At 52.7% G+C, this 18,868-nt stretch overlaps 2 protein-coding genes across 2 annotated transcripts in view; one reads left to right on the top strand and one right to left on the bottom strand.

The window, feature by feature from the left end:
- Window positions 1–15,018, bottom strand: part of GNAZ (G protein subunit alpha z) — a 102,603-nt gene extending 87,585 nt beyond the window's left edge. Inside the window, exon 1 of the mRNA XM_043989484.1 lies at window positions 14,404–15,018. The gene's annotated coding sequence lies outside the window, so the exon portion shown is untranslated. The remainder of the gene's footprint in view (window positions 1–14,403) is intronic.
- The window catches only part of RSPH14 (radial spoke head 14 homolog), a 168,696-nt gene that overhangs the window by 122,021 nt on the left and 27,807 nt on the right, over window positions 1–18,868 (top strand). The gene's annotated exons all lie outside the window — the stretch shown is intronic.

Here is an 18,868-nt window from a genome sequence, read left to right on the forward strand (position 1 = left end):
CCCTTCCAAACAGAAGCAATAAAACAACCTGACTCTTGTCAAGGCTAAGGCTCCCCATTCCCTCAGTGGATCCTTTGTGGGCCTGGATTCTAGTCCAGTCACCATCTGGGCTGCCCTGTTCTGGAGGCACATCTGTTTGCCATTGGGCTTTCTAAAGATTGGTGGTGCTCTGGGCAGCTAGGTGGCGCAGTGGATAAAGCATTGGCTCTGGATTCAGGAGGACCCGAGTTCAAATGTGGCCTCAGACACTTAACACTAGCTGTGTGACCCTGGGTAAGTCACTTAACCCCAATTGCCTCACCCCCCCCCAAATTAAATTAAAGATTGGTGGTGCTCAACCTCAATAGAAGGTGAGGGGGACTGCCACCCTCCTCATACTGGACACTAGACTGGGACACATTTAGGCAGCCTGAGATCTCATTTTCTTTTTTGTGGCTGCCTACCTCATAAGAATGATAAGGAGAAAACACTTTGCAAACCTTGAAGTGCCCTAGCAATATGAGAGTCGTCCATCACTCCATCACCATCATCACCGTTGTCATTAACCTCATTACTACCACCGTCACCATCATTGTCATGAACGGTCTGTACCGTGGTTTCCTCATATGTAAAAGGAGGGAGTTGACCTACATGACCTTCCCGTTCTCTGTCAGTAATCGTGTAATAACAACAGACCCATGTCACACTGATGACTCATGTTGAGCTTTCAGGCCATGGAAGAATATCTGCCCAGGCCTCCACCATGCTGGCCTCCTGCAGTTAGTTTTGTTAAATTGCACTGAATAGCAGCCACTTAACAGATGCTTGTTGAGGTGAAGCAGAAGGCACAGGAAGTTGGCGTGAGGTGACCTTGATGGCCCCGGCTGCCTGAGTCCCTGGGCTAGTGACTGGTCTCCAGCCTGCCTTTACCGACCCTTTGCGCCTTGGGTGAGGAGGGAGCTGTGCTGAGCAGCAGTGAGGTCAGAAGTCAGGTCAGCAAATGGCCGGCATAAAGACATGCACGGCAGGGGGGAGAAGGAAACCCCTCTGCTGGAGGCAGCTGTTCTCTGTGCTCTGGCTCAGCACTGGACATCTCGGCCTTGGGAATAATGCAGCCATCCCTTCTTGGTTCCTGTGGGCTTGTGCTCTGGGGTCATGCAGCTGCCCCTTGGTGGTCCCTGTGACTATGGGATGCTGTTAGGGAGGACCGGCCAGTGGGCCTGTTCAGTGGGCTTTGGAAGGGAGAGCTCTCCAAGGGAGAGCTGGCGGGATCTGAAGCAACATCTTAAAAAGGGACAGAAGAGAGAGGCAGACACTGGTCCTTTCCTGTTTTCTCTTAAAGCTTATCAAATAGGGGGCTCTTCTCAGCTCAGGGGCCAATCCTCTTGGACACAGTCACAGCAACCAAGGGACCAATCAGGTGCTGCTGGGCCCATGTGTCTCTATTAGGGCCCACCCGAAGGGGTGAGGGCACAGGCCTGTCCCTGCACATGCTTCCCATTGGTTGAAGTGTCATCGACTGAGAGGCCTAGAGGAGTGAAAGGAAAGCAGGGTTGGGGGAGAGGGCCAGGAGAATTGGCTTTAGTCCCGGATGGGTATTCAGGTGATAGTGAATCCCATGAAAACCTGCAGCTAGTTAGTGCAGCTGCAAAGGGTGGGAATGACCCCAGGTCCTGATAATATTAGAGGCCCCTTCCAGCTCTCCTACTCTTGTACAAAACAACGTGTATTAAGCACCCACTGTCTACAAACAGTTCCAGGTGCCAGGGACTGGGCAGAGATGGGACTGAGATTGAGAGGGGAAGGGAGCCTGGGATATGGAGTCCAACCCTCCGATTCACCAAGGAGGAACCTCGCTCAGAGAGACGGTGTGACCTACCCACGGTCACACAGGTGGGAAGGAACCTCCAGGGACCCAACCCCAATAACACATGACCCTGCCTTCTGGGGAAGGGGGGGCTCTTTTTTTTGTTTGTTTTTTTTAGGGCAGTGGGGGTTAAGTGACTTGCCCAGGGTCACACAGCTAGTGTCAAGTGTCTGAGGTCAGATTTGAACTCAGGTCTTCCTGAATCCAGGGCCATTGCTTACTAATTAATTAATTAATTAATTAATCCACTGAACCACCTAGCTGAGGGGGGCTCTTTCTGAGCTTGGAGGCAGAGCTGGAAGCATGGGGCGGGGGGGGGAAGTGACAGAAAGGCAGATTTGGGCTTAATGATTCGAGTTGTCTGATGTGGAGGAAAGGGCTGCCTTCGCTGGAGGGTCTCTTGGCAATAGGGAGGATGTTGAAGGGCCTCTTCATCAGCCCTGGGCTGCGGCAGGCCAACACCCCCTCTGTGCCATCAGCCCCACTAAGCTACAAGGCACAATATTGTGTGCTAAATGCAATAGAGAGGTTACCCCCAACCGGGAGGTTCCCCCTCCTCACCTCGGCCTCTGGGCATCCTGGGCTTCCTTTAGGACTAGCTCAATGCCTGCCATGTCCTCGGGGAGGCCTTCCTTGTCCCCCGGATGCTGGAGCCTTCCCCTCTTAGGCCCCCTTCCGTCTACCTTGGGTGTATCTTGTACAGCGCTTCCTCCAATAGAATATAAGCTCCATGAGGACAGGCGCTGCTCCACTCCTGCCTTAGAGTCCCCAGAACTTAGCATAGGGCCTGGCAAATAGTGACTGTTGAATACAGGCTTGGGGACTGATGTAAGTAAGGAAAGAGGTGCAGGTGACGTGCGGAGGTGCAGGGGCACTGTGCGGGAGAGGCGACGGATTAGGGAGCTAGACCAGGTGGGAGGGGGCGGGGCAGTCTACAGCACTGATGAGCTGCCTGGCTCTGAGGCAAAGGAGAGGGAAGAAGGCCTTGGACTTGGGCCTCAGGGTGGGGGGCAGAAAGAAGAAAGTCAAAGTGACAAGGATGATCCGCTCGCTCGTCCGCTACAAAGGACAGTAAATGCGAAGGGCCCGAGCTCCTTGACTGCCTTGTAAGGAGGGCTGGTCTCAAGAAGCCCTGAGCCCCGGGCCCTCTATGCCCCTCATAGCCCAGCTGTCCCCTGCCCTTCCTCCCAAGGAGGCCCTTGTCACTGCGGCCATGGCCAGGAGCTCCCCTGAGCACAGGGGCTCCCTTTAAGGTAGTTTCCCTAATGCCCCCACTCACTCCAAGCTGCACAACATGTGGATTGTCCTTTCTGTACTGTGAAACTGGTGGTTCAGCCTGCACTGCCACTTCTCTGGCCCATGGCATCCCTCCCTCCCTTCCTTCCTTCCTTCCTTCCTTCCTTCCTTCCTTCCTTCCTTCCTTCCTTCCTTCCTTCCTTCCTTCCTTCCTTCCTTCCTTCCTTCCTTCCTTCCTTCCTTCCTTCCCTCCCTCCCTTCCTTCCTTCTTTCCTCCCTCCCTTCCTTCCTTCCTTCCTTCCTTCCTTCCTTCCTTCCTTCCTTCCTTCCTTCCTTCCTTCCTTATGTAAGGGGCTAAAATTCTAGCTATACTGTCTAAAATATCTAATGAGTGGTCTCCAATAAATTATAAGCTTTAGCAAGAGTTAGGCTTTTAAGCATTTATTAAGGAGAATAAGAATTTGGTAAAGAGAGAGAGAAAGGCCTAGATTCCTATCTATTAAAGGGAGAGCACATTTCTAGCTCCACTCTCCACCAGAGTCCTCAGGAAAGAGAGCGAGTCAGAGCACCAGCCTCCCCCTTCTTCCTCCCACAAGCCAACGTCACTTCCTGATGCCCAAGAAAAGCCGCATGGTCCTGCCCTCAGAGGCCCTCTCCTCATGTTGGAGCTTTCCTACAGTAAATCTCCAGCAGGTGGCGTCATTCAATCGTTACAGTTCATTACCCTTCCTTCCTTCCTTTCCTTACTCATTCACTCACTCATTAATTTATTCATCCATCCATTTATTTATCTATTTACTAATTCATTTATTTATCATCTATCTATCTATCTTGTGGGGCAATGAAGATTAAGTGACTTGCTCAGGGTCACACAGCTAGGAAGTATCAAGTGTCTGAGGCCAGATTTGAACTCAGGTCCTCCTGAATCCAGGGCTTTATCCATTGAGCCACCTAGCTGCTCACCCATGGTATCCCTTTAATCGGAATTATTCCCTATCTGCCTGTGCTCAGTAAGTCCTGCTTGTCCAAGAAGTCAGCAGTGGAGAGCCTGGAGGAACCTCAGAACCCAGAATATCAGAGTAGGGAAGGAGCAGAGAACACAGGATGGCCAATGGAGACAGAACCCCAGAACTAGGAAGGAGCCGAGAGTGCAAAGCTGGGAAGAAGGGCTGGACCTGGAAGACCCTTCCGACCTGGGACTTCAGAGCCCCAGGGTCCTGAGAAAAGACATGGCAGGACTGGGAGGAGCCTCTGCCACAGAAGGCCCTGGCTGGGACAGAACATCTAGTCTGGCCCATTCTTATTCCAGATGGAGGGGACACAAGCTGTGGCGCTGCAGTCATCCAGGCTGGCAGGAAAGCCAGCGTGATAGGACACTCCTGCTCTCAAGGGGCTCCCAGTCCAGAGGGGGAGACAACAGGCTAGAGCCAGGTGAAGGATGACATCATTCCACCAGAGCCCAGGTATCTGGTAGGGGTCCAGAGGCACTCAATGAATGTTTGACATGAATTTGGACCCAACACACTCCTCTCACTCCCTGGCCTTCTGTACTTGGAGAATGATAGCCTTCTTACATCTAACTCTGGGACTCGGTTTCCTTCTTGGCCCAGCTCTGGTGGAATGATGTCATCCTTCATCTGGCTCTGCTATGCCCCAATCTGCCTTCTCAATGGAGAGGAGGAGAGGATCAGGGAGAGAGAATGTGCTTCTTGCGTCACCCAAGTGGTCAAGGGATCTGCAACAGGGGAGGATTTAGAGGTGGATCAGTCCAATCTGCCCTTTTTACAGGTGAGGACACTGAGGCCCAGAGGGGTGGTGACTTGTCCACAGAGTAGAAGACAGACTTGGGCCTCCCATTCCAAACCCAGAGCCTCAGGAGACCATGAGCACCATGTTCCTGGAGAGGCCAGCCTTTTTGCCGGGATCACAGCCTCCTATGTGGGGTGGGAAAGGGGCTTTGGGGGTTTCTAGTGCAGGACCCCCATTTACAGATGGGGAGACTGGGGTGTGCAGAGAAGCAGATTGTCTTCAGAAGAAGCTGAGGGGGATTAGAACCCAGAACCTCTGACTTCACATCCAGCAAGCTTCCCTCTGCCTCCTGCGGAAGCTGCAGAGGAGAACAGAGCTTCAGGATGCCCTCTGAGGGAGCTTAAATTGGGCCAAGACAATTCCAATTGGTTTTGTAAAAATCCATTTTTTGAGACTGAGGAAAAGTTGGGTTTTCTACTACACGTAGTGCCTGCCTGGCAGTGCCTGCCTGGCAGTGCCCCCTGGCAGTGCCGGCCTGGTAGTGCGGCTGAGCACTCCATTCTCCAGCACTTTGCCATGCCTTGTTCTAAGATGAAGGCAGCAGCCCCTGGAGAGCTGAGCTCAGAGCACAAGAAGCAGCAGCTCTGTTGGCAAGGAGAAAAATTCAAAGGAGCTTTTGTCATGCAGAGACATCCTGCTGTCCCACCTGCTTAGAACTGCTTCCCATTCCTGCTGCTTGGTGCTGGGCCAAGCTCCTTGTCCAGGGTCTGGCCATTCCGGTTCTGGGTTCTTCATTGTACCTCGCTACTGTGTATGGAAAGTGGGGGAAATGCTTACATGCCTGTCCTCAAACGCCTTACATTCTACTGGTGGGAAATAACATGAACTGGGATGAGTGGGTCCCAAATGACACAGTCATGGGGGGTGGGGTTGGGGGCCCTAACAACGTAGGAGGGGAGCAGTTAGATACAGTGGCATGAGGAGACATTGGCCCCTGAGCTGGCCTTGAAGAACAGGGAGGGAGGGGGCAGACACTTATAAAGGTGAGTAGGTCCACTTGACGGGCACAGAGGTAATGAAAGACCAGTCATATGGCTTAAGTCAGGTTGGAGCCACATTGTGAAAGGTCTTGAAAGCCCTTTGTCTTAGAGGCAGCCGGGAGCCCCAAACAGCGTTTGAGCAGGAGAAGGATAGAGGCAGAACCAAGCATTAGGATTAATATGTTCAGTGTGTGCAACATGGACTAAAGAGAACAAGGAGGCCCAGTTAGACCACGAAAGAAGTCCAGTGATATCCAATAAGAAGCTGTGCCCCAGGGGGCTGCTGCCACTACTAGCTCGTTTGATGTCAGTGGGAGCAGAGAGAGGGAACGAGCAGGAGAGACCCTGCGGGGGTAGGACGAGCAACTGATGGATTTCTCTCCTGTGCCAAGATGACTGGGGTTTGGTGCCCACCTGGTGCAGCTTCCCCAAGTATGGAGGAGAATATGGATGGGAGAAGAGGATGGATTGGGATCAGTGTCTCCTCCCCGCTGGGGGCCCTTGGATGGTGTGGACATAGGGATCGGACCTGAGATTTCATCCGTAAATGGGGCGAGTCCCCCTACCCTTGCAGGCCAGAGGGTTACCTAGAGCAGTGAGGAATTAAGCAACATGCTCAGGGGCCTCCAACCCAGATGTGGTAGATGTGGGATCAGTGCAGGAAACAGAGGGATATAGTTAGTGTCCAGATGTGGATTCAAGTCCTACCTCAAACACTTTGGTGTCTGTGCCACGTTCACCACTTCTTCTTTTTTTTTTTTGGGTGGGGCAATTGGGGTTAAGTGACTTGCCCAGGGTCACACAGCTAGTAAGTGTCAAGTGTCTGAGGCTAGATTTGAATTCAGGTCCTCCTGAATCCAGGGCCTGTGCTTTATCCACTGCGCCACCTAGCTGCCCCTGCCACGTTCACTTCTTAGCCTCAGCCTTCCCATCTGTGAAGAGGGGACAAGAATTTTTGCATCCGTCCCTCACAGAGAGGAGAGTACAACACTATAAAGGGGAGCTATTCTCACTGCTGCCCATGGTCCCCTTCATGGTTGAGTTGACAGGAGAGAGAAGGGAAAATCCCAAAGAGCCAACTTGGCTCCCTCCTTGCAGTTTGGCCAGAGCTGTGGAATTGAGGAAGCTCTGCTGGGGCATGTTGGTAGGGGCCCTAGAGGAAGTCACAGGTATTGAGTTCATTTAGGAGGAGTGGACCAATGATGGTGTTCTGCGAAGCCATCCAAGGAAAGGCTGGGTGGCAGCTTTGAGGGTCCATTAAATATTTATTGAAGGGGCGGCTAGGTGGCGCAGTGGATAAAGCATCGGCCTTGGATTCAGGAGGACCTGAGTTCAAATCCAGCCTCAGACACTTGACATTTACTAGCTGTGTGACCCTGGGCAAGTCACTTAACCCTCATTGCCCCGCAAAAAAACAAAACAAAACAAAATATTTATTGATGATCTGCACTGTGGGAGGCCTCGTGCTGGGGGCTGGGAATACAGTGAGGAAAAATCCAGCATAGCCCCTGTCCTCAAAGAGTTTACAATCTGATCAATGCAAGGGAGAACATGATAGGGGCCTAGGGAGAGAATCCTCTAGGGAAAATTGAGGATGGAGAACTTTGAGCTGGGGGAGGAGAATCAGGGAAGCCTTCATGGAGGAGAGGGGCCCTGAGCTGTCCCTTCAGAGAAAGTGAGGAAGGAGTGGCATCCCAGGAGACCCTGCATGAACTCCTAGCACCCAGTACTCACTTAATAGATGCTTGCTGATTAACTGATGGACTCATGGAGGCAAAAGAGGGCAGGCAAAAATGAAGGAGCCTGGTGGGAATGGGAACCAGATTGTGGAGGGGCCTTGAATGCCAATCTGAAGAGCTTTTTATCCTGGTGGGGAGCCCCAACCTTCCTGTACCTTAAGAATATAAAGGTGGCATCTCTCTGAGGAAGATTGGATGGTGGGGCTGGAGCCTGGAGGCAGGGAGTCGACAATGACAACTGTACAGTTGTCTAGGTGAGAGTGAGCGAGGAGCTGATGTCAAAGCTGTTCTCACGGAGGAAGCAACAGGGCTGGGCCACAGACCCTTTGGACCAGGGAGGCGAGAGAGGGAGGAGTCAAAGGAAGGGAGCCGGGCTGCGCAGCTTGTACTCTGTTGCTCTCAGAAATCCCCTAGACAGCCGTGGGTCATTTCCTCTTTCTGAGACAAGAAATCACGTGTGAATGATTGGGCACCTTCAGGGAAAAGCAGGGCAGGGACAGCAGCAGAAGGGAAGCATGAGTTAATGATTACAGATCGGAACTTTGGCAACAGAGACGATGCTTTAGGGAAATCTAATGGGTGCTCAGCAAATGCCTGCTGGGGAGGCTGGCAGCAGCTGAGAGGAGGCAAACAAAGAAATGAGGCCAGTGCTTTGGCCGGAGCCTGACGCAGCCACTCCTGCTGCAGCCGTGGGCAGCTTTCCTCCCCACCCCTGCTCTCTGTGGGGAGCCTTGTCAAAGGCTTGGATGGGGGAGATACATGGAGGGGGTCCCAGCTGAAGGAAGCCCTGCCTTGTCTCTTAGGAGTCTCAGCTGGAATGAAAGCGAAATCCTGTGGAATTGGGGCAAGTCAGGCATGGGATGGAGTGACAGGTGGCCAGTCCCAGAACCCAAAGGATCATGGAGCTCAGAGTCCGAAGGAGCCTCAGGAGGCATTCAGCTCTGTCCCTTGCATGAAGCAGGGATCCCCTCTCGAGCCCACCCTAAGCAGGTGCACCCCAGCCTTGCCTTCAATGTGTCTGGTGGGGATGAGCCCTTTGGACAGGTCTTCCTATACTGAGCCTAGTTCTTCCTCCTTCTCACTTCCTCCTCTGACACTAAACCTTCTGGGACCAGGATAGGTGTCATCACTCTTTCATGAGACAGCTGTTCAGATAATTCTCATTCCCAGAAGCTGCTCTTCTCCAAGTTCAACATGCCCTATCTCTTCAACTAACCCTCCAGTGGGCTTTCAAGTCTTCTCTTCATCCTGGCCTCAAACCATGCTCAGCAATGCTTGTCTCCAAAGTCTGCCTGCCTGAGCCTGTGTGTGTGTGTGTGTGTGTGTGTGTGTGTGTGTGTGTGTGTGTGTGTGTGTGTACTGGCAACAATGTTCAGTTTGAATTTCCCTTAAGATCACAGGTTCTAGAGTTGACAGGGATCCTAAAAGGTATCTTGTCTAACTCCCTCATTTTATAAATGAGAAAATGGGGTGGGGGAGCCTAGAGTCACTGTTGAGTGACTTGTCCAAGGACGAATGGTTAGTAAATAACAGAATGGGATCTGGCCCTGGCTCTTCTGACCACACATCCAATACCCTTTCTCCCATCCTTGGTTCACTAGCAGGAGATAGCAAGGTTTTGAACCACGTTCCTCCCAATACAGAAGTCTTCAGGACTTCAACCAGCACCGTGCTGTGGTAACTCCCCAAGCTCTGGTGAGTCCATTCTCTCATTTAATCTTTACAATGACCCCGTGGAGGTGTGCAGGAGTTAAGTAGTGTCAGGAGCATTTTACGGGTGGGTGAGGAAGGGGAAAGGGAAGAAGTTTTCCTTAGGCACCCACTGTGTGCCAAGCACTTTATAGACATTATCCCTTCAATGAGATGAATTAATGATGAGGAAATTAAAGCTCACGGAATTTAAGCAGATTGTTGAACACAGCTGGTCCATGGCTAGCCCAGGCCTTCTGAGCTCCCTGTCTAGTGCTCTGGTGGGGTGGTGGGGGGAATGAAGAAGGGCATAGACACAGACAGGTCTGTCACCTTCCAACTCCACCAAGAGACATCTCTGAGCTTCTCACAGATTTCTAACTCCCAGAGAGTTGTAGTTTTCTTCCCAGGGTGCCCAAAAGTAAGGGGAGGGGAGAGAAGATACTAAGGAGCAAAGAATTTTGATCCCCATCCCCTGCTGAGTTCCAGCTGTGGACTAACAGTAGCTTCTATTACCCCATAGACACTATTACACTCCCTACAATACCTCAAAAAGAATCAGAAATGTTGGGGTGGGCAGAAGCCCAGGAAACCCAGAAAAGACAGACTAGTCAGCCAGCCAGGCAGCCAGGAGGGGAGGGTCATAGCCTCAAGGGTGCACACACAAACATAATCAGACCCAACATATATGTCACACATAATACATAAAATCACATGCACATCTCTAGCATTTCAGAATGAAGGGGCCTCAGAGGTCATCGAGTCTAACCTGGCCCAGAATGCACTGCAAAAATACCAAGGAATGCTCATTTAGCCTCTGAATGGAGCCCTGGTCCAGGCCCACCCCCAGCCTCCCAACCCTCCTCTCCCCAGCCCCACCCATACCCAAAAAGCATCTATTGCCCCACTTGGCAGCAGCCAAATGTCCCCGTGCTACCCAGAGACTCCCGGGAACTAAAATGTCATCCCTCTGCTCTGTGATCAGGGCCACATTTGCTGCTACAGGCTGTGGACCTCAGTCCCAGAATGCGGCTTTGCTGAAATCCATCAACAGACGATAACCTTGTACTGACCAGTAGGGGGGGGCATATACCAAGAATGGTGGCATTCAGCCATTGTCCTCCAGAAACTTCTAACCTAGTAGGGAAGCCAAGGCATGCCACCATTTTGGAGGTCACCAACACTGTCCAGGCTACTCTCGCCCTTCCTGCAGCATCTGCCAGTGTTCATGTACGCGCGCGCGCACACACGCGCGCGCACACGCACTCTTACTCCTGGAGAGCCTGTACTCCACTGCCGTTCCACAGCAGTGCATGCGCCTGGTTCAGTCTCCTTGTCCGGCGGTTTTTTCTGTGGCCCCTTGATGGCGTTTCAGAGCCAGAAGATGTCAGAGCTACAAGAGACCTTAGACACCCTCCAGCTCATCCCCCTGCTCCTTTGTCAAGTCTGGTATAGTGGGGATTCTTTGATGAGGCCCCTCCATCGCTACAGTTCTCTGAGATGAGGAAAGGGGAGGCCCAAGATTGCTAAAGATTATACGGAGAGACAGTGGCAGAGGCAGGACTAGAAAAGTGATTTTGTTTTGTTCACTCGTTTCAGTCGTGTCTGACTCTTTGTGACCCCATTTGGAGTTTTCTCGGTAAAGACACTGGACTGATTTGCCATTTCCTTCTCCAGCCCATTTTACAGATGAGGAAACTGAGACAAACAGGTTGAAGTCAACCAGGGTCACACAACTAGTTAAGTGAGGGCAGATTTGAACTCAGGAAAAAAAAATAACTTCCCTATTCCAAACTCCGTTTTTTATGCACTGTGGTGCCACCTAGCGGCCCAGGACCCTAGGACCTAGTCTCTTCATCTCTAGTCTGGAGCTCTTTGCCTTATATTCTGTTGCCTCTTAGCCCCTGGGGTCCCGTAACCGTGGCCATTTCCTCAGCCCTGATCCCTTTTGGGACGATCTGTATCTCCTCCACTCAAGGCCCCAGCTCCTGCCCCAACTATTCCCCTGAGCTCCAGACCAACATTTCCAAAAGTCCAAAGAAAATTCCTCCTGAACGTCCTCAATGTCTCCATTCCCCCTTAAACTCACTCCATACCAAACTGAAGCCATTCCTTTCCTCCTCCAAACCCCCTCCTGCTTGTTCATAGCATCACCGCCCTCCCAGACCCCCAGGCACAAAAACCCTGGGGCTGCCTGACTCCTTCTCTTCCCTTGCCCCCATTCTTCCTCTGCAATGAATGTCTGAATGTTTCTTGTATCTTTCCCTCCTTTGGCATCCCTATGGTCACCACCTCAGACTAGAGCCTCATTAGCTCCCCTTAGAATTACTGTAATTGACTCCTCACAGTTCTCCCTGCCTCTGTTTTCTCTCTCCCCCTACAGTCAGTCCTACCTGCCACTGGTGGGTTCACCAGCCCCAGCACAGTCCCAATCATGGCACTCCCTCAGTAGGTTCCCAGGGCCCAGGCTGTAAAGTCCGGCATTTAAGGCCCCCACAATTCCACCTCTGCCTGTCCTTACGACCACTCTAGCCATGCTAAGCTTCCCATATCCTCCTCATTTTTCACACTATCCAGTGGGCTGGGATACCTGCAGTCTTGGCTCATGACATTCCCACCTACCCAATTCAGAAAGGCCCCCCTTGAACTCCCTCATCAAGCAATGATCTCTTCCTCCCTCTCCACTACTTCATCAGCCCTTTATTGATATCTTTCTGCAGGCACAGATCTCTCCCTTTGCCTGTGTCAAGGTGCCTTATCTTTGTACCAATCATGCCTGCCCCATGAGATCATGAGTTCCCTGAGGGCAGGAACTGATTTGCCTCTTGAGCATATATATCCCTAGGCTCAACTGCATTGTGGAAGGAAGCAATAGGCACAAAAGATCGGGATAACATCTAAGTGTTTGCTATTGTCCCAGAAGGGAGACTAGAGCTTGACTCACAGAGAAAAGATCCAGTCATATAATCTTAGGAAGGATGTTAGAACATGGGATGTCAGAACTAGGAAGGATGTTAGAACACAGAATGTCAGAGCAGGCCTTAGGATACAGAATAACAGCTGGGAGGGGCCTTTGAGCTTCTCACAGGTGGGTGGGACCTTGGAAACAGAATGTCAGAACTGGGAGGGGCCTTAAAATGGAGACGATTAGAGTGGGGCTGGATCTGGGGTGCTAGAATAACATAGCTGCAAGGGGACCAGAGACATCATTCAGTCCAACAGCATTATTTTACAGTTGAAGAAACTGAGGCTGTCCAGTTAGTCCTTGTCAGAGGCTGAATTTCCTTACAGTGCTCAACCTTAACTTGGGCTGGATGAAGAAAGCTATCTATACTGACAGCTGTTGTTTCTCTCCCAGCTGTTTATGCCCTGAATTTAGAGTCAGAATGAGTAAAACAAATATCCCCTCTGTTAGAACAGTTCCACTGTGCCCAGACTGGCTCTTGTGGCTCTTCCACCTACAAAGGAAGAGGTTGCTTCAGTAGCAGGAGCCTCCTATCTATCACACTGAGAGCTTTTTTTTTTTTTTTTAACCAGCTTCGTTTCCCATATGCACGCTAATTCCTGTCAATGCCATTTCAGGGGAAAAATGCCACAGGCCATGAAGAAAAGGGCAAAAGACCAGCTATACATCAAGTGTTAATTTGCTCCTTGGCAGCTGTCCCCTCGTCCTGCCCTCTGCCCTCTGCCCTCCCAGGGTCAGCCCTAGAGCCATTCTAGCCCCAGAATTCTGGATCTCCAGGGAGTACCAAGGCACAGATTGTGGGAGAATCTGGCCTCAAACATTCCTACTTCCCCTCAGCTGGAACCTAGGGTTCCTTTTGGCTTGGGTTATCCCAGTGCTTACTTCCTGTTGCAGCCTTGGCCCTGGGTCAGGGACTTGGGCATACGACAATGTCATTCAGGTAAAGGTCACAACTGGCCAAGAGGGATCAGTCCCCCAAAGATGGGGAGGTGATTCCCTGAGTCACTGTCTCCAGACAGCTCCCCCTGAGATCCCAAAGGCATCATCTGTTCATGAAGTGCCACCACACCCACTGAAGTGAAATCCAAGGAGAAGGACCAATGGCAGGCTGAAGATTCCTCCAGATACCCCCATTTTCTCATCTCTTCTGGAAACGACATAGCCCTGAAGCTTGGCTGCTGTCCCAGGCAGCTTCCTGCCCTCTTAACCCTCTGCACCAGGCCCATTTAGGCTACACCCTGATGATGTTACCCTTAAAGGTCAAATCAGGGATTCCATGTTGAATTCCACCTGAGAACATCCTCCTAAGCCTCCCCTTCCCCCCCCCCCCAACACCTTTTAAAAGCAGATCTGGGAGCCTGCATTCCCATGTGGCCACATATATATATCTTCCAGTGAGGGAAGCAGCTTGCTGCCCAGGGATGATTCCAAATTGACAAGGAAAACCACCTCATGCTTGAGGCCTGCCCATTCTTTTGGGGCCGAGGAGGCCTGGCCTGCGATCTGAATTGAGTGTCTCAGGGACCCTTCCTGCAGTCATGCCCTGTGGCTGCAAGGTTGGAGGGTTTCCTGGGTGTTTGTCAGCTGGGCAGCAGGTGCTTGAGACGTGCAATGGAAAGGAGTGGCCACCTAAGGATTACTCTTTAGGGGAGTTAAACTGTGGGCAGAGGAGCATTTAAAGAAGGGAGGTGGGGGGGGCACAAGTCGATTCTTTATATCCGGCCATTGGTCAGCAGGGGCACGAAGGGAACAATTTGGTGACAAGAGGGTGCCAAGAGTTTGGGTCTGGCCTTGCCCTCGCTGCTATTTTCCCCATAGCTGCCGCTAGTGGGGCCTGGGGAGTCTAAGCACAGCGGCCCGCTCGTCTGGATTAGCCAAACGGGATTAGCCCCGAAAGCCGGGGTTGGGTGTTAGGCGTGGGGGGCGCTAGGCTAGGGAGGTGACCCTCTCTTTTTCCAGCCGCCCCCTCCCCCGCCCCCTCTTTGTTCCTTCAGGGCAGAGCGGGCGGTGGCGATGAACCAGTCTCCAGCACCACCACCCTCGGACAGCTCCCGGCGCAGCGCAGTCCAGCCTAAACCAGCGCTGCGCAGCTCAGTCTGGCGCAGTCGGGCGCCGCGGGACTGTCTGGTTCGCACTTACCTTTGGGGCGCGGGTGCGGGCGTGGACCCCCTCCATCGCCCCGGGGCTGGGGGCCCACGTGCCTGCTTTCCTTCTAGCCTTCCTGCCGGGTGCTCCGTAGCCCTCGATGCCTCTAGTCAGCGCCGGAGACAGACTGATGATGGACAGCGGGAGTCGGGAGAGCCCACGGCCCAGCCCAGCCCAGCCCAGCCCGGCCCGGGAAGAGCTGGGGCAGGCGGGCGGGCGGGCAGAGAGCTCGCTAGCCTGCCTCTCTCCCCGACTCCTCCTCCCCCACCCTTACCCCTCCCCCTCGCCACCTCTCGCTATAAATAACGCTAATCGTCAATAGCCAGCCTGGCTGGACGGTTTCGGGGCCCCAGCCCGAGCGCAGCGGAGGGGCGCAGGGTCCGGGTCACCAGGTGACTGCCGGAGCCGGGTTGCGAGGAGGCAAGGCGAGGGGGAGAGGGTGGTGGTGGCGGGGGAGCGGGAAGGGGATGACTCGCGTGTGAGTGCGTGGGGGAAGGGGAAGTGGAGGAAGCTGGAGAGATGGGGGCGACCGCGAGCCCTGCACACCCAGGAGCCGGAGCGCTGCGCCCTGCGCAGGGAGCCGCCTGCTCCCCCACTCTGAAGTCCAGGCGGCGGCTCCCCCCTCCCCCAACTCCAGATTGGGCGGCGCCGGCCACCAGGAGCGAATTGCTGCTGGAGCGGTCCAATGGCAAGCCTGGGAGGGCGGGATGGGGTGGGGCTAAGTACTTCTCCTCCCCCCCCCCTTTTTTTTTTTTTTGCGGTCCCCCTCCCGTTTCGGCTTTCTGCAGCCCCAGGCTCGGGATTGTAGCTCTCGTTTTCCGTGGGCTGCGTGGGGAACGGGTGCTGAGGAGTGGGATGTAGGGGAGGTGTTCCGTGGGAGGCAAGCAGGCTGAGAGGCGGGAGGCTGGGAGGGCTGGGGGGAAGGGCGGGGAGGCTTCGGAGACATCCTAACCCACGGCCCCTCCAGTGCCAAGGAAGACGCAGCGCTTTCCCGGCAGGCCATGGCAGGATTTTTACTGTCGTTCCCCCCTCCCTTCTCCCCGCCCCGCCCCGCTTTCTGTTGGTGTTTAATCAACCTGTATTAGTGATTCCGAATGTCAGAGCTCGCATAGACCTCAGGGACCCTCTAGTTGAACCCCTTCATTTCCAGAGAAGGAAACCGAAGCCCATACTGTAAAAGAGACTTGTACAAGGTCACACAGTCCAGCAAGGACAAGAACCCAATCCTCCGACTTCAGTCCAGTGCCCTTTCCCCAGCACCCCTGCCGCTTCCAGTCAGGGCTCTGCCACAGATCAAGCCAGGCTTTCAGGATGGCCAATGTTAACCCAGCATGAAGCTCCGTCATTCCACTAAAACTGCTCTCTTCAAGGTTACCAACGATTTCTAAAATCCGTTGCCTTTTCTCAGTCCCCCCCCCCCCCCCCATTCTCTTGCCTCGCCTGGCTTGGATGACGTGCCTTGTTCCTTTCCTGCTTCATACCTGGCTGACCTTGTCTTTCATAGGTGTCTTCCCCAAACTGTTCTGAGCCCTCTTCGATTCGCTATATTGTCTCTTCGGGCAGTTCTTTTTAATGCAGATTTCTGTGTAAATAATGGTCAAATCTATTTATCTCTGTCCTCTTCTCCAGTCCCACATTGCCACCTGCCTACTGGACGTCTCTGCCTGTGTGTATCCTAAATGTCTCAAACACATCCAAAGCAGCACTCATTATGTTTCCCCCCCAAACCCACCCAGCTTCCCCCTTCCTTCCATCTATTGAGGGTATCACTAGCCTTCAAGCAGCCCAGATGGGGATCTTTGGCTTCATCCTTGACTCTTCTCTTTTCCCTAATTCCCACAGCCAATCACTGGCCATCTCTCCCGCCTTCTTCCTCCTCCACTCACACAGCTTCTATGGTAGTTGAAATCCTCATCTCCTCTTACTCAGGCTATTGCAATAGGCTCCTAATTGGTCTCCCTGCTTCCAGCCACTTTCCTCTCCAAATCATCCTCATGCAGCCACCCAATGGGTATCCCTAAAACCCAGATCTGACCATGCCACTCCCCTACTCAGAAATCTTCAGCTGCCTCTAAAATAAATTAGCAGCTCTGCAGCCTGGCGGGTAAAGCCTCCCACAATCTGCTCCTCTGCTCTTTCAGTCTCATTTCAGATTCCCTTCCTCCCTTCACTCTCCATTCCAGTCAAACCACCCTGCTACCTGTTCCCCATACCCAGCATTACATCAGTTCCCCTTTGGCCTCCTTCCCTCTGCACAGGTCCCCACCCTCTCCCCATATCTGTAATGTCCTTCCTTCCTTCCTTCCTTCCCCTCTTTCCCTCCCCCCTCCCTCCCTCCCTTCCTCCCTCCCAGCTCTGATATTTCAGGATTTTGACACCTGTAGTATTCTGCCCCCCAGGAGTATGTGTAAGGAGTATGAAATGACAGGAGAGCTGCCCATAGAATAGTAGGGGGCCTGCAGGGTGGGTGCTTTGGGGAGGGTACTCCTAGGACTGCCTGCCTCCCATGACTCCCATTTCATCCATGATGCAGATGACTTGTCACCCCCTCTTCTGGCTTCTCCTGGTGATTTGGGGCAGCTGGTTGGCTTTGGCTCTCTGCCTGTCACCTTGATAAACCTTCTCAGGGACAGAATTTCATGACTTCATGCAAGTCTGAGTCGCTGAGGCCTCTAGAGGTCTCTGCCTTGGTGACAGTCACTCCCAGTGTGGGGAACCTGGGTTTTAGATGGGCAGCTCCTCCCAGGGACAGATTACAGGATCACAGGACTCTGAAACCATCTCGTATCACCTCCCCACCCATTTTACAGAGGAAGGGACTGAAGCCCAGGGAAGGGAAGAGACTTTGCCAAGGCCAACCCGAGAGCTAAGGAGCAGAGGCAGGGTGTGACCATATTCGACTTCCTTTACAACACCCCCCAGTGCCTGGGACTGCGTGTCTTCCACCACGAACCACAGTGATCCAATGCTCTTGGCAGGGACATGAGTCAGCTGGAGAACAGTCTGCTCCCCTGCCAGCTCTGCACTCAGCTTCCTAGCAGGCCTGCAGGCTGGATTCCCTCAGGACTGGCCTTCCCCCTTCTGAGAGCTATAATAAAGGCAGCTGAGGCCAGGTCAGGAGCTCAGGTCTACCTGCCTTGGCTCTTTTAGGCTCTCCTTGTTCTCCTTCAGTTCCCCAGGCCGGCTGCCTCAGCTCTAGACTTGGGGCTCCACGGAAGCACTTTGCTAGGACCCAGTCCAGGGCAGGGTGTATATCGTGGATGCTTCCCCTACCTGGAATATTCTCCTCCTTCCCCTCTACCCTTTAGAATTCCTGAGAAACGTCTACAGCACCAGTCAATGACTCAGCATTGCTTTCTGTATGCCAGCTACTGTGCTAGGTCCTTGAATGGATGGATGGATGGATGGATGGATGGAAGAAAGGATGGATGGATGGTGTCTGACTGTTCCAACATGTAGAATGCTTCTACCTTTTCTTAAGCTGTTTGTTATGCTTGGAATGCCATCCTCCCCTCCCCTGCCATGGAATTTCTACCTGTTCTTTAATTGTCTCCTCCAGGAAGCCTTCTTTGATCCCCACAATTTCCAGTGACCTTCCTCCAAGGACTTCCTGTAGCCTTAGTTCTGTGTCTCTCTAATGCACTTATCATGTATTAGTGAGTATTATAACGATCTCGGTGTTTACGTCTTATCCACCCCACCCCACCCCACCCCCTCCCTTGAGGGAACCACATCTTAGCTAAACCCCATATGTTCAACAGAATTTGGTGCATACATGAGGTGCTTAATAATGTAGAATTGAATTGCAACAATAGCAATAGACTGAATATAGTATGGGACATAGTTCATGGAGAGAAGTAACAGGCACTCGAGTTGTAAAGGTAGGGTGGTGTCAGGTTGTGGGGGGCCTTGAATATCATGCAGAAGAATGTAGACCTTACTTTGCAAGCAGGAGGAGACCCTGATCATTCTGGAGCATGCGCAGATCTTGGTGCGAAAAAGCTTATTTTCACACTTCTGTAAAGTATGAATTAGTGGTGGGGGTAGGGTGCTGAGTCTCTTCCCCAACCCCTCCCCCTTCCAAACTTTCCTCTTTTCCATTAGAGATATGACCAGGTTAAAAATCTTGATGATCCCCTTGCCGTCATGTATCGGCATAGGCAGTCAGCTGCCAGGTCTTGTCAGGTCTAGCTCTGGGGCATCTCTTGTCCATGCCCCCTCTCTCCATTCACATAGCCACTGCCCTAGTTCAGGACCCCACCACCCGCTACCTGAACATCCCATCCTGACACACTTGCCAAATTGGCTTTCCTAAAGTGCAATTCTCAATAAACTGCAGTGACTCCCTAGCACCTCTAGGACCAAGTACAAACTCCTGTGTGGGTATTTAAAGCTCTTTACAACCCAGCCCCAGCCTCCCTCTTCAGCCTTGCTGCTGCCCCTTATCCATGGACATTTG

Source organism: Dromiciops gliroides, chromosome 1 (assembly GCF_019393635.1).
Source record: "Dromiciops gliroides isolate mDroGli1 chromosome 1, mDroGli1.pri, whole genome shotgun sequence".
Taxonomy (NCBI): Eukaryota; Metazoa; Chordata; class Mammalia; order Microbiotheria; family Microbiotheriidae; genus Dromiciops; species Dromiciops gliroides.